This window comes from Entelurus aequoreus, linkage group LG25 (assembly GCF_033978785.1).
Source record: "Entelurus aequoreus isolate RoL-2023_Sb linkage group LG25, RoL_Eaeq_v1.1, whole genome shotgun sequence".
Classification (NCBI taxonomy): Eukaryota; Metazoa; Chordata; class Actinopteri; order Syngnathiformes; family Syngnathidae; genus Entelurus; species Entelurus aequoreus.
The window spans coordinates 6498045-6523277 of NC_084755.1; the positions used below are offsets into that span (position 1 = coordinate 6498045).

At 44.1% G+C, this 25233-nt stretch overlaps 1 pseudogene; it reads right to left on the minus strand.

Annotated features, from left to right (window-relative positions):
* Window positions 1-25233, minus strand: part of LOC133642322 (caspase recruitment domain-containing protein 11-like) — a 78097-nt pseudogene that overhangs the window by 21504 nt on the left and 31360 nt on the right.

Consider the following 25233-nt stretch of genomic DNA (forward strand, 5'->3'; position numbering starts at 1 on the left):
CAAAGATAACACCTGGTTATCCAAGTAGCACCACAGATAACACCTGGTTCTCCAAGTAGCACCTCAGATAACACCTGGTTCTCCAAGTAGCACCAAAGATAACACCTGGTTATCCAAGTAGCACCACAGATAACACCTGGTTCTCCAAGTAGCACCTCAGATAATACTTGGTTCTCCAAGTAGCACCTCAGATAACACCTGGTTCTCCAAGTAGCACCAAAGATAACACCTGGTTATCCAAGTAGCACCACAGATAACACCTGGTTCTCCAAGTAGCACCTCAGATAACACCTGGTTCTCCAAGTAGCACCTCAGATAACACCTGGTTCTCCAAGTAGCACCTCAGATAACACCTGGTTCTCCAAGTAGCACCATAATGACCAACATTGAAATACAGTAGCGTAGTAGGACTAAGTGTTCATCAAAAACAAGGCAGAGGTATATGTCACATTTGTGGCCACTGTAACATTACACACAGTTTGAACAGTAACACTGTGTAGGGAAATAAAACACGACTTTAATTGTATGATTGTTTGGCGCACCACTAGGTGGAGCCTGCGTACCGTGCCACAGTTTGAGATTCCCCGAGCTACAAGCTAGAGATGGGATTCATGGCTCTTGGAAGTGAGTTGGATCTTGAGGAGTCGATCCTTGCAAAGAGTCCTTCAAAAGGTTTTTTTCTGACTTCTGAAATATTGATTGTATTTTTTGTTGTCTTTCTTTCTCCATATTTCATGCTTTGGTGGTGAAATCACAAGTGGGAATTTTCCTTCACCTAAAAAAAGGTGCAGCATTTGATGAAATATAGGATACAAATACACAAACATGAAGTAAAAATAAAACAGATAAGTATAAATAAAAGTACAATAAAAATGAGTACAAAAGTGTAGTGTTGTGAGTACACTTGAAGTACTAGACTTTAGAAGAGTGATCAAACTGTGCTATGTGTGCCACTAGTGGTACTATGTGTGCCACTAGTGGTGCTATGTGTGCCACTAGTGGTACTATGTGTGCCACTAGTGGTGCTATGTGTGCCACTAGTGGTACTATGTGTGCCACAAGTGGTGCTATGTGTGCCACTAGTGGTACTATGTGTGCCACTAGTGGTACTATGTGTGCCACTAGTGGTACTATGTGTGCCACTAGTGGTGCTATGTGTGCCACTAGTGGTGCTATGTGTGCCACTAGTGGTACTATGTGTGCCACTAGTGGTACTATGTGTGCCACTAGTGGTGCTATGTGTGCCACTAGTGGTGCTATGTGTGCCACTAGTGGTACTATGTGTGCCACTAGTGGTACTATGTGTGCCACAAGTGGTGCTATGTGTGCCACTAGTGGTACTATGTGTGCCACTAGTGGTACTATGTGTGCCATTAGTGGTGCTATGTGTGCCACTAGTGGTACTATGTGTGCCACTAGTGGTGGTATGTGTGCCACTAGTGGTGCTATGTGTGCCACTAGTGGTGCTAGGTGTGCCACTAGTGGTGCTATGTGTGCCACTAGTGGTACTATGTGTGCCACTAGTGATACACAAGCGCCATCTAGTGGTACGCCAAAGAATCTCTTATTAAAATAATGTTTTATTTCCCTATATTCCACCACAGTGTTACTGTTCAAACTGTGTGTCATGTTACAGATGCCAAAAATATCAACTATACTTGTTAAATAAGACCGCTGCCTCGTTTTTAATGTCAATTATATTTATGTAGCGCTTTTCTCGAAAGAATCAAAGCTCTTTACATCTTTAAGTGACATGTAAAGCAGTGTGGGTGGCACTGAGAGCAGGTGGGTCAAGTGTCCTGCCCAAGGACACTACGGCAGAGACTTGGGTGGTGGAAGCAGGAATCGAACCTGGAACCCAACCAAGTTACGCCACTCCATAATGAATATTTAGTCCTACTACGCTATTGTATTTTAATGTTGGCCATTATGGTGCTACTTGAAGAGACACGTTTTTTGAGGTGGTATATATATATATGTGTGTGTATATATATATTTACATGTATATATGTACACTACCGTTCAAAAGTTTGGGGTCACATGTAAATGTCCTTATTTTTGAAGGAAAAGCACTGTACTTTTCAATGAAGATAACTTTAAACTAGTCTTAACTTGAAAGAAATACACTCTATACATTGCTAATGTGGTAAATGACTATTCTAGCTGCAAATGTCTGCTTTTTGGTGCAATATCTACATAGGTGTATAGAGGCCCATTTCCAGCAACTATCACTCCAGTGTTCTAATGGTACAATGTGTTTGCTCATTGGCTCAGAAGGCTAATTGATGATTAGAAAACCCTTGTGCAATCATGTTCACACATCTGAAAACACTTTAGCTCGTTACAGAAGCTACAAAACTGACCTTCCTTTGAGCAGATTGACTTTCTGGAGCATCACATTTGTGGGGTCAATTAAACGCTCAAAATGGCCAGAAAAAGAGAACTTTCATCTGAAACTCGACAGTCTATTCTTGTTCTTAGAAATGAAGGCTATTCCACTAAATTGTTTGGGTGACCCCAAACTTTTGAACGGTAGTGTACACACACATATATATACATATATACACATACATTTACATATAAATATACACCAATATTTATACATACACACAAATACTACTCTCAATATTATGGATTGCAGTTGACTTAGGAGACTAGAATTGTTATATTGTGTACATAAATACTGCAAGAGTCAAATACTACTCTCAATATGATGGATTGTAGACCGATCTGGACCGGGCTAGGGAACGCTTGGGTGCTGGGTTGGTCTCAGGTTTGTCCTCTAAGCTTGGAGAATAAACCACAAAATACCAATTACTGCCTGTTGATTGAATATAAACATCAGCTTATGTGCCATAAAAAGAATCTGGGAGAGACTAGCAATTTGAATTCCCCATTGGAGGAATGCTGGTCAACGCAACAATTTGGCATCATAACACATATTTGAAGAATACATTGACATGCAGGACTCACCTGTCATAGTTGGGCATGTCCCCGGCCTGCAGGGGGCTGGCAGAGTCCGGGTCCACCAGACAGCAGCGCCAGCTGTACTTGCCATTGTGCCTGGTGTCCGTCACGTGGATGATGTCATCACAGGACACCCCCAGGTATGACGAGTCGCAGAGAGCCTCCATGTTGAGATTGACCCGCACGTAAAAGGAGTCGCCGCCAGTGAAAAGGGGCAGGGAGATGCGGGCGCACAGCCTGGCGTAGGCTGAGGACAGGAAGTGGCCGGGTGTCAGGCAAAGTGGGCAAGACCCGGTGGGTGCGTGCAGACTCACCCTCCTGGTTGCTCTGGTGTTTGAGCGCTGAAGGTTCCGTCCACCACTGCAGACTCAGGTGTGCCACCTCGGCGGTGCACTGGTTGAACACCACGCTGCCACCGCCCAAAAGAACTCGCTCCAGCTGGACATGACACATACCACACCTTGTCAGCAACCGTGGACATGACACATACCACACCTTGTCAGCAACCGTGGACATGACAACCGTGGACATGACACATACCACACATTGTCAGCAACCGTGGACATGACAACCGTGGACATGACACATACCACACCTTGTCAGCAACCGTGGACATGACACATACCACACATTGTCAGCAACCGTGGACATGACACATACCACACATTGTCAGCAACCGTGGACATGACAACCATGGACATGACACATACCACACCTTGTCAGCAACCGTGGACATGACAACCGTGGACATGACACATACCACACCTTGTCAGCAACCGTGGACATGACAACCGTGGACATGACACATACCACACCTTGTCAGCAACCGTGGACATGACAACCGTGGACATGACACATACCACACATTGTCAGCAACCGTGGACATGACACATACCACACATTGTCAGCAACCGTGGACATGACAACCGTGGACATGACACATACCACACATTGTCAGCAACCGTGGACATGACACATACAACACATTGTCAGCAACCGTGGACATGACACATACCACACATTGTCAGCAACCGTGGACATGACACATACCACACCTTGTCAGCAACCGTGCCGGTCAAAGAAGATCACCACAATTAGCATCATTATTGGGCCTCTAAAATATATCTTTCTTAACAGCAGTCCTCAGTTGTAATTCAGTCTTCCACCACTTGTGGCAGTAATGACAAAATCAAACAGACAAAAGACGTCTGGAGCAAAAGTCATACAAAAGTTTCTTTAGTGCAAAAATGATGCCTAAAGTGGTGAGGCTGTATTTTACACTAACACTTTCTTTTTTATTGACAAAACATATTCATTATGGATTCAGTTTAGTATGAAATGTTTTTTGTCAGTTATTTATTAGTATATCTTTATAATTAGCCTGACCTAAGCCTAAGGTTTATGTGTTAAATGAATCATAAACTTAGTAATTAACACATGATTTCATATCAATTGACAACGGTTAAAAAAACAAACAAAAGAAAATATATACACATATACAAATCTGTCTAAATCTGTGTTAGTGAGCATTTCTTCTTAGCCAAGATAATCCATCCCACCTCACAGGTGTGGCATATCAAAATGCTGATTAAACAGCAGGATTATTGCACAGGTGTGCCTTAGGCTTCCCACAATAAAAGGCCACTCTGAAATGTGTAGTTTTATCACACAGTACAATGCCACAGATTTCGCAAGTTCTGAGGGAGCGTGTAGTTGGCATGCTGACTGCAGGAATGTCCACCAGAGATGTTGCTCGTGAATTCGATGTTCATTTCTTTACCATAAGTCGTCTCCAAAGGCATTTCAGAGAATTTGGCAGTACATCCAACCGGCCTCACAACCGCAGACCACTTCTACCCACACCGGCCCAGGACCTCCACATTCAGGAGTGGGCCAACATTCAACACCCTGATCGACTCTATGCCAAGATGATGTGTTGCACTGCGTGGGGCAAATGGTGGTCACAGCAGATACTGACTGCTTTTCTGAACCACCCACACACCTCCCAATAATGCAAAATTAATTAATGAGATTATTCAGCATCTTGATATGCCACACCTGTGAGGTGAGATGGATTAACTTGGCAAAGAAGAAATGCTCACTAACACAGATTTTAGACAGATTTGTGAATAATATTTGTGAACGATGTTTGAGAGGAATATGTCTTTTGTGTATATAGTCAAAGTTTTACATCTTTGAGTTTAACTCATGAAAAATGGGATATATATAAATATATATGTATGTATATACAGCATTTATATATACACATTAGGTCAGGAAAGAACAGTTTCGCAGGTTTTCCTGCTGACGAGCAATGAAACCTGTGAAACAGCCTTGTAAGGATGATATAGCCTCTATGTGTCTTCCTGACCTAACGTATATTCCGCTATATATATATATATATATATATATATATATATATATATATATATATATATATATATATATATATATATATATATATATATATATATATATATATATATACATACAGTACAGGCCAAAAGTTTGGACACACCTCATTCAAAGTGTGTTGTTTTCTTTTCTTTATTTACATTGTAGATTGTCACATCAAAACTATGAATGAACACATGTGGAGTTATGTACTTCACAAAAAAAGGTGAAATAACTGAAAACATGTTTTATATTCTAGTTTCTTCAAAATAGCCACCCTTTGCTCTGATTACTGCTTTGCACACTCTTGGCATTCTCTCCATGAGCTTCAAGAGGTAGTCACCTGAAAGGGTTTACACTTCACAGGTGTCATACTTTTGATGCCTTCAGTGACAATCTACAATGTAAATAGTCAGGAAAATAAAGAAAACAACAAACGTTTGGCCTGTACTGTACATGTGTAGGTGTATTATATGTAGGTATATATATATATATATATATATATATATATATATATATATATATATACCTACATATAATACACCTACAGCCTGTACTGTACATGTGTAGGTGTATTATATGTAGGTATATATATATATATATATATATATATATATATATATATATATATATATATACCTACATATAATACACCTACACATGTACAGTACAGGCCAAACGTTTGTTGTTTTCTTTATTTTCCTGACTATTTACATTGTAGATTGTCACTGAAGGCATCAAAAGTATGACACCTGTGAATATATATATATATATATATATATATATATATATATATATATATATATACATCTATCTACAGTATATATATATATATATATATATACATACAAACAGTATATATTCAATTCAACATGATTCTGAGAATGGTATATTTAGTATTATCTTTATAAAGACACTTTTTCAAAACAGGTTACAGATTTATAAATGATCAAAAAAGGTTAGATATAATTATTGAATATGATTCAAATCAAGAGTAAGACGGCTAATTCAGTGTTAAGATGTGAGTGGAAAAGTTGGGTCCCAAGGTCAACAAAGGTTAATACAATGCCTGTACTGATGCTTACCTCAAGGAGCTCACTGCCCTCCTTCAGTCCACAAAGTTCTGCTACTGAACCAGCTTTAACGTAGTTGACAAAGATCCCCGTTTGATTTCCACCGATTATGGTCAAGTCATCAGCCAGGCTGGCTCTTGCAGGCGTGATCAGAGGACCCGAGGTCGGAAAGACTGGTTGAACCCTGGAAGACAGCCTGCATTGTTGACTATGCACGCTTGTGGAAGACAGCCAGCATTGTTGACTATGCACGCTTGTGGAAGACAGCCAGCATTGTTGACTATGCACGCTTGTGGAAGACAGCCAGCATTGTTGACTATGCACGCTTGTGGAAGACAGCCAGCATTGTTGACTATGCACGCTTGTGGAAGACAGCCAGCATTGTTGACTATGCACGCTTGTGGAAGACAGCCAGCATTGTTGACTATGCACGCTTGTGGAAGACAGCCAGCATTGTTGACTATGCACGCTTGTGGAAGACAGCCAGCATTGTTGACTATGCACGCTTGTGGAAGACAGCCAGCATTGTTGACTATGCACGCTTGTGGAAGACAGCCAGCATTGTTGACTATGCACGCTTGTGGAAGACAGCCAGCATTGTTGACTATGCACGCTTGTGGAAGACAGCCAGCATTGTTGACTATGCACGCTTGTGGAAGACAGCCAGCATTGTTGACTATGCACGCTTGTGGAAGACAGCCAGCATTGTTGACTATGCACGCTTGTGGAAGACAGCCAGCATTGTTGACTATGCACGCTTGTGGAAGACAGCCAGCATTGTTGACTATGCACGCTTGTGGAAGACAGCCAGCATTGTTGACTATGCACGCTTGTGGAAGACAGCCAGCATTGTTGACTATGCACGCTTGTGGAAGACAGCCAGCATTGTTGACTATGCACGCTTGTGGAAGACAGCCAGCATTGTTGACTATGCACGCTTGTGGAAGACAGCCAGCATTGTTGACTATGCACGCTTGTGGAAGACAGCCAGCATTGTTGACTATGCACGCTTGTGGAAGACAGCCAGCATTGTTGACTATGCACGCTTGTGGAAGACAGCCAGCATTGTTGACTATGCACGCTTGTGGAAGACAGCCAGCATTGTTGACTATGCACGCTTGTGGAAGACAGCCAGCATTGTTGACTATGCACGCTTGTGGAAGACAGCCTGCATTGTTGACTATGCACGCTTGTGGAAGACAGCCAGCATTGTTGACTATGCACGCTTGTGGAAGACAGCCAGCATTGTTGACTATGCACGCTTGTGGAAGACAGCCAGCATTGTTGACTATGCACGCTTGTGGAAGACAGCCTGCATTGTTGACTATGCACGCTTGTGGAAGACAGCCAGCATTGTTGACTATGCACGCTTGTGGAAGACAGCCAGCATTGTTGACTATGCACGCTTGTGGAAGACAGCCAGCATTGTTGACTATGCACGCTTGTGGAAGACAGCCAGCATTGTTGACTATGCACGCTTGTGGAAGACAGCCAGCATTGTTGACTATGCACGCTTGTGGAAGACAGCCTGCATTGTTGACTATGCACGCTTGTGGAAGACAGCCTGCATTGTTGACTATGCACGCTTGTGGAAGACAGCCAGCATTGTTGACTATGCACGCTTGTGGAAGACAGCCAGCATTGTTGACTATGCACGCTTGTGGAAGACAGCCTGCATTGTTGACTATGCACGCTTGTGGAAGACAGCCAGCATTGTTGACTATGCACGCTTGTGGAAGACAGCCAGCATTGTTGACTATGCACGCTTGTGGAAGACAGCCAGCATTGTTGACTATGCACGCTTGTGGAAGACAGCCAGCATTGTTGACTATGCACGCTTGTGGAAGACAGCCAGCATTGTTGACTATGCACGCTTGTGGAAGACAGCCTGCATTGTTGACTATGCACGCTTGTGGAAGACAGCCTGCATTGTTGACTATGCACGCTTGTGGAAGACAGCCAGCATTGTTGACTATGCACGCTTGTGGAAGACAGCCAGCATTGTTGACTACGGTATGCACGCTTGTGGAAGACAGCCTGCATTGTTGACTATGCACCTTTGCACGCTTGTGGAAGACAGCCTGCATTGTTGACTATGCACCTTTGCACGCTTGTGGAAGACAGCCTGCATTGTTGACTATGCACCTTTGCACGCTTGTGGAAGACAGCCTGCATTGTTGACTATGCACCTTTGCACGCTTGTGGAAGACAACGCTCAAGACTTGGGCCACCGATCAGTACCTGACCATTCTGGTGAAAAAGTGGGTGATCACCATTGCCGATTGATGCCCATCATGAACGCTGATGCCGTCTGGCTGACACACCATTTCGATCACAGGCGGCTAGCAGCTAAGTGTGTATATGTCTATACACAGTGTGGAGCCGCTCTCCTAAGCTAATATTAATCACCTCCATTATGGCAAATAGACTACATTTTTAGTGTTGTTATTACTGGACGACAAGGCTAAACATGGTACTCACCAAGTAGAAGAGGCATGCTAATCGCTAAGCTATCTAAGAAATAAGGCCTTAGTACATTTTAGGACGTCTGGATGGACGTTTCTGTTAATGTTTACAAAGTTTTGAGCAAATCAATGACTTGCAGATCAGTAAAAGATTTAGGATACGATCCTGTATGACATTCTGACTACACAATTGTGTTGGTGTTTTTTTATGCAAGCAAATCATAACCCTTGATTAATCATAATTAGTCACAAATTTAGAGTATGATTAAATAAAAAAAATATTCACTTGACAGCCCTAATTTATATATATATATATATACACATACATATGTGTGTGTGTACATATTATATTATTAGAATGGATGTATAATTAATATAATTGGATATTAAGAGTATGTAAAAGTTTGACTCCAAGCTTGTTTACTTCTGTGACGACCTCCTTAAAGTTTTGTAATCAATCAGAAACATCAAGCAGCTGAAATGCGCCAAACATGGATACGTGTGTAGAGTTTTTTGCCTTTTTCCCATCATGCTTTGTAATGGGTAAATGGGTGTACATTTTTGTATTTTATTTGTGTTTTTATGGTGTTAAGACGTTTTTTGTAACATTCACAAAGTTTAGTGAGCAGGTTGTGTTATGTGTGACCATGTGTGTTGACTTTTTGTGTTGTTTGGATTTTTTTTTTTTACACCATGACTAGGGAAGGTTGTCTGCATCGGGTCATATAAGTCAATACTGCGCATGAATAATTTGGAGCATTCTTAAAGGTCATTGACCTGAATGACTAATTTTGTACACTAGATGGCGACATAATGGCAGCATCAAAATTGTCAGACTATTAAAATGGTTGCAAGCTCCCAGTGTGTAAAACTTGGACTAAATTGAAGACATCGGCGGGCCGTAGTTTGGACACCCCTTCTCTCAGGTGTGATATTATCTACATCAACTTCATCTGAATCCAAGATGGCCGACAGCACTGTCTTTTGTTTGTCTGCTTGTCAAAGTGGTCTGAATTTCTATCTGTTTTAATTTATTTTTTAGCCAATTTAAGTAAATTGTACTAGTTTTAAGCGTAACAATTGATGAATGAAGGCTTACTTCCAAAAAGTGGCATTTCTGACTGCTTTTGTTGGATTTGGAAATCTGGAGGCCTTTGACCTGCTGAAGCCAGGAGATGTTTTGCTAGCTGAAATTTTGGCCTTCCACCTGCCACAGCCCGGATCTATCCTGGCCCCAGCTTGGCCTTCCATTGCCTACAGACTGGGTCTGCTAACTTCATTTTGGCCTTCCACTGCCTACAGACAGGATCTGCTAGCTGCAGACCGGATCTGCTAGCTTCATCCTGGCCTTCCATCTGCCACAGCCTGGATCTGCTAGCTTCATCTTGGCCTTCCATCTGCCACAGCCTGGATCTGCTAGCTTCATCCTGGCCTTCCATCTGCCACAGCCTGGATCTGCTAGCTTCATCTTGGCCTTCCATCTGCCAAAGCCTGGATCTATCCTAGTCTCAGCTTGGCCTTCCACTACCTACAGTCTGGGTCTGCTAGCTGCATCTTGGCCCTCCATCTGCCACAGCCTGGCTATAACCTAGCCCCAGCTTGGCCTCTCACTGCCTACAGACTGGGTCTGCTAGCTTCATCTTGGCCTTCCATCTGCCACAGCCTGGCTCTAACCTAGCCCCAGCTTGGCCTCTCACTGCCTACAGACTGGGTCTGCTAGCTCATCTTGGCCTTCCATCTGCCACAGCCTGGATCTATCTTAGCCTCAGACTGACTAAGGCTGGGCCTTTGCTAGCCTTAGCTTGGCCTTCCAACTGCTGTAGCCTGGACATCTGAACTTTGAATATTGGACCTGGGTAGGTAGTAAAACAATTTAACAATGACTTTGACAAAAGCTCTGTATTTAATATTAATGCTTTTTCCTGGACTTGTTTTCTGCAATTGTAGTGGGGTACCTGACCAGGTGCTCCACCAACCTTTAACTCTACCGAACGCAATAACAATCACCTGGTCCTACGAAACTACAGCATTTACACAAAGCTTATTGATATCTACATGTGGGTCAGTGCTAAATAATTCTAACCAGCTTCATTTATGGTGTATTTCTGTGTTAAATAGATGTTTTTCTCCTTCTGAAATTACTCATTTTGACATTGTGAAGCCAAGTAATGTTGTCATCGGGTTACCTTGCCACATGAAACGAAACATTTTTATATTGCTCTTACTTCTTCTATCAGGCAATGTGCAACCAAATCCAGGCCCAGCTTTGTACAACATCAGTACTCCTGATGAATTTAGAGCTAGGTCAGGTCTTGGTTTAATTCATTCAAATATTAGAAGTCTACTGCCAAAATTAGACTTAGTCAAAATCTGGATTCAAACAACCAATGCAGACATATTTATCTTATCAGAAACCTGGCTAACCAAAGCAGTCTCTGACAAGGACATTGCTATAAATGGATATAATGTCTTCCGATGCGATCGTCCTCGAAAAGGTGGAGGAGTGGCTATGTATATCAAAAACAAATTTAATGTTACCTTATTATCATCACTGTCAATCACTAAACAATTTGAACTCCTTGCCCTGCAGCTTGAATTCTCACATGGCCAACCTCTCGCAATTGTAGGCTGTTATAGACCTCCCTCTGCCTCCACTGAAGCCCTTGCCTCGCTTGAATCCTTTATGAGTGGGTTAAAAGCTAGTGAACTTCTCTTGGTTGGTGATTTAAATTTTGACTGGTTGACTTCCTCTTCTGATAACCTTAAAGCTGTATGCAACTCACTAAACTTAACTCAATTAATCACTTCCCCAACTCGACCCAATACTAAAAACTCCTCAAAATCATCTTTACTTGATCTAATTCTAACCAACGCTCCCCATAAGTACACTGGCACTGGGGTGTTTGCCAATGACTTGAGTGACCATTGTACAATTGCAGCTGTAAGAAACTGCAAGCTACCAAAATCAAAACCCACTATTACATGCAAAAGAAATATTAAAAACTTTTGCCTCCCAGCTTTTATATACGATTTAGCTGCCTTTCAGTGGAACAGAGTTGCTTTAATTGATGATATTGAGATAGCGTTGAAATACTTTTATAATGAATTTCAACGTATAGTCAATAAACATGCTCCGTTTCGAAAACTTAGAGTTAAAGGTGGAAATAATCCCTGGTTTTCCTCTGCAATTGGAAACCTTCTCAAAGAGAGAGACGTTGCTTGGGCCAGGGCTGGAAAAACAAAGACAGAGGCTGACTGGCTTAGCTTCCGCCAGCTTAGAAATAAATGTACTTCGCTTGTTAAGAGGGCCAAGTCTGATTTTTACCTGCATGAATGCAAAAAACATATAAATGATCCCAAAAAGTTTTGGCAAACCATAAAAGCTTCTTTAAATCATGTGACAACAAATGACTTTCCAAGTCCTTTAATTACTCGATCTGGTACTTTGTCTGATAAGACAACTATATCAAATTGTTTTAATGAGTATTTTGTTTCTGCCGGATCCTTGTTTGAGTCGTTGAATCCTCAATTGTCAAATGTTGGTTTAACTAATGTTAATATACCAAATACACCACAGGCTGTAAATAGACGCAGCACCTGCACTTTTGAGTTCACACCTGTATCAATATCCGAGGTAAACAGTGCACTAAAGAGCCTGGACACAACTAAAGCAGCAGGACCTGACCAAATTGAACCCTTTTTCTTAAAATTGGCTGCTGATTTTGTTGCTGAGCCTCTCTCGCATATTTTTAACCTAAGTCTAACAAGTAAAAGCATTCCAAAAATCTGGAAATCGGCCTTTGTTCTTCCCCTGCTAAAAGGGGGTGAACCCACAAATATAAATAATTACAGACCAATTTCTAAATTATGCATTTTAGCAAAATTGTTTGAGAAGATCATCAGTAACCAGCTAGAGGATTTTTTAGAATCAAACAATATTTTATCTCCATTTCAATCTGGTTTTAGAAAACAGCATAGCACTATTACAGCTGCTCTTAAGGTCTTCAATGATTTGATCGAGGTTGTAGACGGCAAGAAATATTGTGTCGCCCTATTTATTGATTTGTCAAAAGCATTTGACACAGTAGACCACAGTCTGTTAATTCAAGCCCTTCATCACGTTGGATTATCTAAAAATGCAGCTGCTTGGTTCACAGACTATCTCTCCAGCAGAACACAACGTGTACAGGTGGCTGGGATCACCTCTTCATTACTGGACATTACCAAAGGCGTTCCACAAGGCTCAGTGCTGGGGCCCATTTTATTTTCTATCTACATAAATAATCTTTGTAATAATTTGTCAAATGCTATGTACCATTTTTATGCAGACGACACCATTATTTATTGCTGTTCAACCTCCATCACTCAGGCTTTTGAGTTTTTACAAGCTGCTTTTGATGTCATCCAGGCTCGCTTATTTGATCTTAAATTGGTTTTAAATACAGATAAAAGCAAGGTAATGGTTTTCTCTCATTCAAGGGTGCTACTGGAAAATATTCCAAATATTGTAACATCAAATGGAAACCCTATAGAGCAGGTCTTAAATTACAAGTACTTGGGTTTTACTCTTGATCAGGAGCTTTCATTTAAAGCCCATATTAACAACTTGGTCTCTAAGCTTAGGGTAAAGCTTGGTTTCTTTTTTAGAAATAAAAACTGCTTCTCTCTTAAAGTCAGAAAGAAATTGGTGACAGCAACTATCTTGCCTGTAATTGATTATGGAGATGTGCTTTATTTTAGTGCTTCATCTAAATGCCTCCAGTCCTTGGACACTGTTTTTCATTCAGCACTAAGATTTGTTACTGGCTGTCGTAGTCTCACCCACCATTGTCAACTGTATATGAAGTCAGACTTATCTTCATTGAGTGCACGCAGATACACACATTGGCTGACTATCATTTATAAGGCTCTTTTAGGTTGAATACCTCCATACTTGTGTATTCTGTTACAAAGAAAAAGCAGCTCTTACGCATTACGTTCTAACAATTTGTATGTTTTAACTGTTCCTCATGTACGGACTGAATTTGGCAAAAGAGCTTTTGGCATTGCTGCCCCTATGGCATGGAATGCATTGCAGACGAAACTGAAACTTACAGAACTACTTCCATTTGGAGCCTTCCGTTCTGTCCTGAGGGACAAACAGCGAGAGACGTTTGCACAGTGCCTGTGTTTTTAAAGATGTAAATCTCTGTTGTTTTATACTTCTCTTATGTATTTTAAAATGTATGTCTTAATGTATTTATTTTGAAACTGCTCTGTGACATGTGCTGTTGACCTCTTGGCCAGGTCACCCTTGTGAAAGAGATCTTGATCTCAATGGGTTTTCTTATCTGGTTAAATAAAGGTTCTATTAGTTAAAAAAAAAGTGTCAAATTAGCTAAAAAAGTTAGCATGCTAGCAGTTGGCTAACATCAGCAAAGCGTAAAATAAGGAAGTGATTGGAGTACTAAGTACTTGTGGCTACCTGGGTCTGCTGGTCCTGCGGGTGATGTCAGGCAGGGAGACCAGGTCAGGCGGGAAGTAATGCGAGTGCACCGAGCTCCAGGAGTCCATCAGAGAAGGTTTACTTTGATCACCTGAAACACAACTGCCATCAACTTCAGCCTGCTAAAATGTGTCATAGATGTTGTTGACTTCAATACCCGACAGGATGTCAGTATCATCGGAACAACAAGAATCCAAGTCCAACCTTTAAAACATGGCAACGTTACAAAATGCTGGCATGAGTGAATGTGAATGTTTGCACTGTTTGAAAAAGAGCTAGAGTACCCGGACCCGCCACGGACCCTCTGCAAGGTTCCAGGCAAGGAGAGCAGGTCAGGCGGGAAGAAATGGGAGTGCACTGAGCTGCAGGAGTCCATCAGAGAAGGTTTACGTTCTTCACCTGAAACAAAAACTTCCATCAAAGCAAGCTCCTTTCACACGCTGGACACTTTGTGTACATAAACACCTGCAACGTTGTCGTTGTCATCGCTGCTACAAGAGTCCAAGTCCAACCTTGAGTTGGAAACAAGGGCAGGTTACAAAGTGCTGGCCGTGGTCAGGAGGACCAAAGTCTGTGGTCAGGAGGACCAAAGTCTGTGGTCAGGAGGACCAAAGTCTGTGGTCAGGAGGACCAAAGTCTCTCACACTCACGCTGCATTTTGACCTCTTTTTCGAAAGGAGTTCCTGCAAGGAGGAAATGTGTACGTGGAGAGATGTCTTTCCTTCTTGCCATCTTCTGTCTGCGGGAAAACACACAGCTGGTAAACCATGTGCACCTTCATTCATTCATCTCAGCAGATGTTCCTCATCCTTCATTCATTCATCCACACTCATCTCAGCAGATGTTCTTCATCCTTCATTCATTCATCCACACTCATCCGAGCAGAAGTTCTTCATCCTTCATTCATTCATCCACACTCATCTGAGCAGATGTTCTTCATCCTTCATTCATTCATCCACACTCATCTGGGCAGATGTTCTTCATCCTTCATTCATTCATCCACACTCATCTGAGCAGATGTTCTTCATCCTTCATTCATTCATCCACACTCATCTGGGCAGATGTTCTTCATCCTTCATTCATTCATCCACACTCATCTGGGCAGATGTTCTTCATCCTTCATTCATTCATCCACACTCATCTGGGCAGATGTTCTTCATCCTTCATTCATTCATCCACACTCATCTGGGCAGATGTTCTTCATCCTTCATTCATTCATCCACACTCATTTCAGCAGATGTTCTTCATCCTTCATTCATTCATCCACACTCATCTGGGCAGATGTTCTTCATCCTTCATTCATTCATCCACACTCATCTGGGCAGATGTTCTTCATCCTTCATTCATTCATCCACACTCATCTGGGCAGATGTTCTTCATCCTTCATTCATTCATCCACACTCATCTGGGCAGATGTTCTTCATCCTTCATTCATTCATCCACACTCATCTGGGCAGATGTTCTTCATCCTTCATTCAGTCATCCACACTCATTTCAGCAGATGTTCTTCATCCTTCATTCATTCATCCACACTCATCTGAGCAGATGTTTCATGCTGGCTCAATTGAAGCAATCCCAACACAACTCCGTTTTGGGAGAGTCTCTTGTATGATTGAATTGGGTGTAGTAAAGACGCCACCCAAGTGCAATATTACAGCTGCAAGCAGCGTTGAGAGGGCCCTTGTTCGACACACCCTCACAATGGCAGGAAGACACACCCTCACAATGGCAGAAAGACACACCCTCACAATGGCAGGAAGACACACCCTCACAATGGCAGGAAGACACACCCCAATGGCAGGAAGACACACCCTCACAATGGCAGGAAGACACACCCTCACAATGGCAGAAAGACACACCCTCACAATGGCAGGAAGACACACCCTCACAATGGCAGGAAGACACACCCTCACAATGGCAGAAAGACACACCCTCACAATGGCAGGAAGACACACCCTCACAATGGCAGGAAGACACACCCTCACAATGGCAGAAAGACACACCCTCACAATGGCAGAAAGACACACCCTCACAATGGCAGGAAGACACACCCTCACAATGGCAGGAAGACACACCCTCACAATGGCAGGAAGACACACCCTCACAATGGCAGGAAGACACACCCGCACAATGGCAGAAAGACACACCCTCACAATGGCAGAAAGACACACCCTCACAATGGCAGGAAGACACACCCTCACAATGGCAGGAAGACACACCCTCACAATGGCAGGAAGACACACCCTCACAATGGCAGGAAGATCAAGGTGTGTGGAAGGAAGTTATGAACGTTATGATTCTCCACCACAAGAGGGTGATATTGCTGCAGTTTTCATGATGGCACATGAATTTGATTGATTGATTGAAACTTTTATTAGTAGATTGCACAGTACAGTACATATTCCGTACAATTGACCACTAAATGGTAACACCCCAATAAGTTGTTCAACTTGTTTAAGTCGGGGTCCACGTTAATCAATTCATGTTGAGTCTGCTGGCAGGGGCTGATTTTTACTATAGTTCAAGGAGAGTCCATTTTGAAATCTTGTGTTCGGAACCCCAAAAATAGTTTTTGCCGGAATGGACACGCTTACAAACATTGGTGAGTTTCCATGCATGTTAGGGCTCTCAAAAACAAGTTTTAAATGTTGAAAGATTTGTAGCAAACTCAAATCAAAGTTTTGCGCCATGCCACGCCCACATCGAAATTAATTCAGTTTATCATGTCGTTTAAACCGCGACTCATTTGGTCAAAGTTAACCCTGTAAAGCCAAACGTATCATAATTGATACATATGTTTTTGAGCCCTCTACATCATCAGTGTAATGATTTTTTCCTAAAAAGCCTGACATATCAGATCAGATGCATGCACTACACGTGTTATCCAGCGGAGGGCAGTAATTGATGTACTAGAGGGCTGTCCAGTCACCCTGCACTACACGTGTTATCCAGCAGAGGGCAGTAATTGATGTACTAGAGGGCTGTCCAGTCACCCTGCACTACACGTGTTATCCAGCAGAGGGCAGTAATTGATGTACTAGAGGGCTGTCCAGTCACCCTGCACTACACGTGTTATCCAGCGGAGGGCAGTAATTGATGTACTAGAGGGCTGTCCAGTCACCCTGCACTACACGTGTTATCCAGCGGAGGGCAGTAATTGATGTACTAGAGGGCTGTCCAGTCACCCTGCACTACACGTGTTATCCAGCAGAGGGCAGTAATTGATGTACTAGAGGGCTGGCCAGTCACCCTGCACTACACGTGTTATCCAGCAGAGGGCAGTAGTTGATGTACTAGAGGGCTGTCCAGTCACCCTGCACTACACGTGTTATCCAGCAGAGGGCAGTAATTGATGTACTAGAGGGCTGTCCAGTCACCCTGCACTACACGTGTTATCCAGCAGAGGGCAGTAATTGATGTACTAGAGGGCTGTCCAGTCACCCTGCACTACACGTGTTATCCAGCAGAGGGCAGTAATTGATGTACTAGAGGGCTGTCCAGTCACCCTGCACTACACGTGTTATCCAGCAGAGGGCAGTAATTGATGTACTAGAGGGCTGTCCAGTCACCCTGCACTACACGTGTTATCCAGCAGAGGGCAGTAATTGATGTACTAGAGGGCTGTCCAGTCACCCTGCACTACACGTGTTATCCAGCAGAGGGCAGTAATGGATGTACTAGAGGGCTGTCCAGTCACCCTGCACTACACGTGTTATCCAGCAGAGGGCAGTAATCGATGTACTAGAGGGCTGTCCAGTCACCCTGCACTACACGTGTTATCCAGCAGAGGGCAGTAATTGATGTACTAGAGGGCTGTCCAGTCACCCTGCACTACACGTGTTATCCAGCAGAGGGCAGTAATTGATGTACTAGAGGGCTGTCCAGTCACCCTGCACTACACGTGTTATCCAGCAGAGGGCAGTAATTGATGTACTAGAGGGCTGTCCAGTCACCCTGCACTACACGTGTTATCCAGCAGAGGGCAGTAATTGATGTACTAGAGGGCTGTCCAGTCACCCTGCACTACACGTGTTATCCAGCAGAGGGCAGTAATTGATGTACTAGAGGGCTGTCCAGTCACCCTGCAAGATTGCCACAAAGAAGAAAGGAGCGACGCCTGATTTTTGAAGACATACTTTGGCAAATTTGAAAGGGATAAGGTTATTTTTACTGACACATCACTATGAACACTTAATGCAAGGTGAAAACTTAACATCTCATTCAATATTTTATAGTAAAACTGTTGAAAATATGTGTATGTGTTAAACCCAGATTCCGAACTAACAAAGGTCTTAACTCATTCTCTTTCTATGCCACATCAATGTGGAATGCACTCCCAACAGGTATAAAAGAAAGGGCATCTCTATCCTCCTTCAAAACCGCAATAAAAGTTCACCTCCAGGCAGCTACAACCCTAAACTAACACCCTCCCTGGATTGCTAATAATCAAATGTAAACAATCAAATGCAGATACATTTTCTTATGCCTTCTGATCTCTCTCTCTCTCTCTCTCTCTCTATGTCCACTACTTGATGTCCATAACCCCCCCCCCCCCTCCACACCCCTGATTGTAAATAATGTAAATAATTCAATGTGATTATCTTGTGTGATGACTGTATTATGATGATAGTATATATGATAGTATATATCTGTATCATGAATCAATTTAAGTGGACCCCGACTTAAACAAGTTGAAAAACTTATTCGGGTGTTACCATTTAGTGGTCAATTGTACGGAATATGTACTTCACTGTGCAACCTACTAATAAAAGTCTCAATCAATCAATCAATCAATATCAAATTTGAAACAAAGGTAACGTCACTCTAAATGAGTCAATTTGCATTGTATTGCATTATAAATACCATGGAGTCTTTAGATGTTTCAAATAAATAAATATCATGTTTACATTACACAATATGGTATATTTAGATATAAAATACACACATTTGCTGTCGTATTTTGTGGCGATCACTCGGTGTGTGCTGCGATAATAAATGATAGTTGAATGATTTTTATGACAGAGAAAAATCGCATTAAAAAATACATAATGATGTTGACTTTTTCTGTGTTTTTTTAGCTGATAAATAAAGACAACACTGAAGATGCTTTGAAAATGATACCAATGTGAATTCAAGTGATTGAGCAGCTGATATTTTTTTAATGTTTGGAACTAACATGACAGATATTTCTGTGTGTTGCATTATGTTTTGGTTTCTTATAATGTAAAAATCATATTTTGTGACCAGCTGTGTCAAATATGATACAAAAAGGAAATCATTATGGAAATTGTTTTTTGTAAAAAAGAAAAAAGATTTGTTCAAAAGGACCAATAGAAGCTGTCAATGATTAGTGGTTGAGGCTTTTAACATGTAAACATGTGATATGATAATAGTAATCAATCGGACCTTGGGTAAGTTGGGATGGGTGTCATTAGGCAGGCTGAGGTCCAGGTTGAGGGAGCAGCAGGGGCCGTCACACTGGTCTTCAATGTTCAGCGACAAGGTGGACTTGAACAGAGACATGCAGGACATTTACAATCATGTCAACACCTGCATCTAAATACCTGACTTTCATGCTATTGTCTTACAGTAGAAGGCTAAGCTAGCTACACAACAAATGCAGCTGGCATACATCCTTCACATCCTACTATAATTACATTCCATTTAATTGTCTCCTCCTTTGCTTTAAACCATCATTTTTCAAAAATCCACCTGATAAATATCTCTGATATTCAAATAGGTAAGAAATGTTGCTTTATGTCAAAAGGTGCGCTTTAAACGCTGCCAAAGGCTCATGATGTTGCAGTCTGGCTACGTTGTGATGTCACAGCGAGGTGGACGTACTTATTTGGGCGTGAAATAAGCTCTCAAGAAGATCCTCCCCCTTGCTCCAGATGTGAATATCGTGCTACAATCGCCTGAACGTTTGGAAAAAGTGTCTGCGCTGATAATGGAGGCACTTCCTGCGTGTGAGCCAGGTGCATTGTGGGCTTTGCTTACACAGTTCAGGCAGGGACTGATCTTCTCCATCTGCTCCCGGCTCTTTTGCCGCTCTCGCTGCAGCTCGCGCTGGCGCTGGTCCAGGCTGGCCTGCAGCTGCACGTTGCGTTTGCGCAGGCAGTCCTTGTCCAGCAGACAGTTGGTGTACTCCAGGTGCAGGCTGTAGCGGCTGCACAGGGCCTGCAAGAGAGGAGGAGGAGGTGCTGTGTGAAAGGAGCAGCTACACCAGGTGCAGGCTGTAGTGGCTGCACAGGGCCTGCAAGAGAGGAGGAGGAGGTGCTGTGTGAAAGGAGCAGCTACACCAGGTGCCGGCTGTGGCGGCTGCACAGGGCCTGCAAGAGAGGAGGAGGAGGTGCTGTGGGAAAGGAGCAGCTACACCAGGTGCAGGCTGTAGCGGCTGCACAGGGCCTGCAAGAGAGGAGGAGGAGGTGCTGTGTGAAAGGAGCAGCTACACCAGGTGCAGGCTGTAGTGGCTGCACAGGGCCTGCAAGAGAGGAGGAGGAGGTGCTGTGTGAAAGGAGCAGCTACACCAGGTGCCGGCTGTGGCGGCTGCACAGGGCCTGCAAGAGAGGAGGAGGAGGTGCTGTGGGAAAGGAGCAGCTACACCAGGTGCAGGCTGTAGCGGCTGCACAGGGCCTGCAAGAGAGGAGGAGGAGGTGCTGTGGGAAAGGAGCAGCTACACCAGGTGCAGGCTGTAGCGGCTGCACAGGGCCTGCAAGAGAGGAGGAGGAGGTGCTGTGTGAAAGGAGCAGCTACACCAGGTGCAGGCTGTAGAGGCTGCACAGGGCCTGCAAGAGAGGAGGAAGAGGTGCTGTGTGAAAGGAGCAGCTACACCAGGTGCAGGCTGTAGCGGCTGCACAGGGCCTGCAAGAGAGGAGGAGGAGGTGCTGTGTGAAAGGAGCAGCTACACCAGGTGCAAGCTGTAGCGGCTGCACAGGGCCTGCAAGAGAGGAGGAGGAGGTGCTGTGTGAAAGGAGCAGCTACACCAGGTGCAAGCTGTAGCGGCTGCACAGGGCCTGCAAGAGAGGAGGAGGAGGTGCTGTGTGAAAGGAGCAGCTACACCAGGTGCCGGCTGTGGCGGCTGCACAGGGCCTGCAAGAGAGGAGGAGGAGGTGCTGTGGGAAAGGAGCAGCTACACCAGGTGCAGGCTGTGGCGGCTGCACAGGGCCTGCAAGAGAGGAGGAGGAGGTGCTGTGTGAAAGGAGCAGCTACACCAGGTGCAGGCTGTAGTGGCTGCACAGGGCCTGCAAGAGAGGAGGAAGAGGTGCTGTGTGAAAGGAGCAGCTACACCAGGTGCAGGCTGTGGCGGCTGCACAGGGCCTGCAAGAGAGGAGGAGGAGGTGCTGTGTGAAAGGAGCAGCTACACCAGGTGCCGGCTGTGGCGGCTGCACAGGGCCTGCAAGAGAGGAGGAGGAGGTGCTGTGTGAAAGGAGCAGCTACACCAGGTGCAGGCTGTAGTGGCTGCACAGGGCCTGCAAGAGAGGAGGAAGAGGTGCTGTGTGAAAGGAGCAGCTACACCAGGTGCAAGCTGTAGCGGCTGCACAGGGCCTGCAAGAGAGGAGGAGGAGGTGCTGTGTGAAAGGAGCAGCTACACCAGGTGCCGGCTGTGGCGGCTGCACAGGGCCTGCAAGAGAGGAGGAGGAGGTGCTGTGGGAAAGGAGCAGCTACACCAGGTGCAGGCTGTGGCGGCTGCACAGGGCCTGCAAGAGAGGAGGAGGAGGTGCTGTGTGAAAGGAGCAGCTACACCAGGTGCAGGCTGTAGTGGCTGCACAGGGCCTGCAAGAGAGGAGGAGGTGCTGTGTGAAAGGAGCGGCTACACCAGGTGCAAGCTGTAGAGGCTGCACAGGGCCTGCAAGAGAGGAGGAGGAGGTGCTGAGTGAAAGGAGCAGCTACACCAGGTGCAGGCTGTAGCGGCTGCACAGGGCCTGCAGGAGAGGAGGAGGAGGTGCTGTGTGAAAGGAGCAGCTACACCAGGTGCAGGCTGTAGCGGCTGCACAGGGCCTGCAAGAGAGGAGGAGGAGGTGCTGTGTGAAAGGAGCAGCTACACCAGCTGCCGGCTGTGGCGGCTGCACAGGGCCTGCAAGAGAGGAGGAGGAGGTGCTGTGTGAAAGGAGCAGCTACACCAGGTGCCGGCTGTGGCGGCTGCACAGGGCCTGCAAGAGAGGAGGAGGAGGTGCTGTATGAAAGGAGCAGCTACACCAGGTGCAAGCTGTCGAGGCTGCACAGGGCCTGCAGGAGAGGAGGAGGAGGTGCTGTGTGAAAGGAGCAGCAGGACGTGAAGCACCAAGGACTGACCTCGTCCCGCTCCCTTTTCAAGTCGGTGTTCTGCTGAAAGTAGGACATGCTCCTCCTCTGCTCCGCCTCCCAGTCCAGCTGCAGAGCCTTGACCTTCAGCTGGAGCTGCTCACACTGCGACTGCAGCTACAAACATCATTTCAAATATTTACTGGCCATTTCCACATCAACTCCTAATCAATGGCATCATTTTTTCATCTTTAATAAGTGGATCATTTTCATGTTTTTAGTACAATCAACAGTTTGTTTTGTTTTAGTGTTGGCCCCAGGAAGCAGAGAAGGCAGGCAAAGTTAAATTACTGGACTATAAGCCACTACTGTCAGGCTTGTTACTGACAGTTTGGTTATGTTTGGGTTTTCCTCTGTTTGTGTTTATTTCCTGTCAGTGCTCTTATTTTGGTTGCATTTTCCAGTCTCCCTTGGCGCTTGTTTCCCTCACCTGTCCCTGATTGGCAGCCTGGCACACCTGGTTGCAGTTGCCAATCAGGCTACTATTTATGACTGCCTCGCCCTCTAGTCAGGGCTTGATGATTGTATCCTGTCTCCTGTTATCCTGTTGGCTGTTTCCTGTTTTCCCTGCATTTCCTTTTGACGTTAAAGTCATGTTTTCCTGCACTACGCCTTCCATCAGCAGTCCCTGACACCTACACTTTGAAACCTGCGGCTTATAAAACGGTGCGGCTAATTTATGAGTCATAATCAAATCCAATTAGATATTATTCAGCACTTTTCATACACAGGCACAACTTTGTACAAAATAAAATAAATAAAAAAATGAAGAAGAGAAGAAAACATACACAAAGAGTATTTATAGAAAACATGCAAATACATTGAAAAGGTGTGTTATTGTTTGTGCTATGGGGCCATCTTTTGGACGAGTTGGCTCACTGCAAGCACTATGCCCTTCTGTTTAGACTAGTGCTTTCAATCGGAAGTACAAGTGCTGTTAAATCTTCTAGCCATCCATAGCGTTTCTACTCGTATGGATTCTTCATTCATCAGTCCAAGCAACGTTTGTAAGTTTTACAATATAACTACAACTATTCATACTTACTAAAATGTCCCATGTGTGATGTCTGTAGGAGTGTTGTCAGGCATATTTGTACCTGCTATCGTAATTTAACCAAGCTAGCGTTGTTAGCATTAGCTAATATGTTAACATGTTTGAGTGTCTGCATTAGTATTATTAACTTACAATGGCATTCTTTTTGTATTGTTTCAATTTTGTAAATACACCAAAACGGAGGAATTATTGAGTCTGTGGGTCCATGACCATGACTTCTGTTTTGTGTAATCGGACGTTTTACTGCTGTTACAAACACCGTTTGGAAACAATGAAGGTATTTACTACATATTTCTGTGTAAATAACTCATTTCACAACGTATATATCTGCAACCAATATATGGAAAATATTTTTTTCTTCAAAAATGTAGTGGGTGTGGCCTATATAGTTCTATAGTATACGGTGATACCAGAAAAAAACTAGTGCCACAGGGAAGTGGCAACAACAGCTAAAGCAAGCAACCAGGAACAGGTGAGTCCTGATTGGCAACCAGGAACAGGTGAAGAAGCCAGCGCTCACACTGGACAACAGCTGACAAACAAGAAGTTAAAATAAGAGCGCTAGAAAGGAAATAATACAAAGCACAGGAAAATAAATAAACAAATGACCGTTTGTTTATCAAACATTGTGGGGTTTTTAGCAACTCAACTGCAAATAGACACAGACACACACACAAACACACACTCACGCGCACACACACACGCACACACTCTCTCACCAGTGGTGATTGCTCTGAGACTACAAGGGAAGCTGAAATCAAATAAAAACAGGTGTTGTGTTGATATTTCATCCACTAAATACGCACTTGGATGTTCAGAATGAGCAACTTCCTTCTCAGTGCTGAAGCTGAGCATCCATTGACTTCAACGGCCGAGCGTAGAGTGCGTCCTTCCATTGCAACCAAACTAGATCGTCATTGGATAAACTCCCTGGAAGTGTATGCAAAGTGGGCGTGGTCTCAGCCGCTTCTGCTCAGTGGCCTAGTGGTTAGAGTGTCCGCCCTGAGATGGGTAGGTCGTGAGTTCAAACCCCGGCCGAGTCATACCAAAGACTATAAAAATGTGAGCCATTACCGCCCTGCTTGGCACTCAGCATCAAGGCTTGGAATTGGGGGTTAAATCACCAAAAATGATTCCCGGGCGCGGCCACCGCTGCTGCTCACTGCTCCCCTCACCTCCCAGGGGGTGAACAAGGGTGATGGGTCAAATGCAGAGAATAATTTCGCCACACCTAGTGTGTGTGTGTGTGTGACTATCATTGCTACGAGGGAAGGGAAACGCCAGAGGAGGAAGATGGGCCCTGCAGCCAAGACCACAACAAACACTAACTTCATATGCCCCCATTGCAATAGACCATGTGGCTCTCGTATTGGACTTTTTAGTCACCTCAAAACTCACCAATAGAAGAAGTGGAAGTCATCATCGGATACGATGGACTACCATAAGCAAGCAAGTGACTATCATTGCTACTTTAACTTTTGAACGGAACTT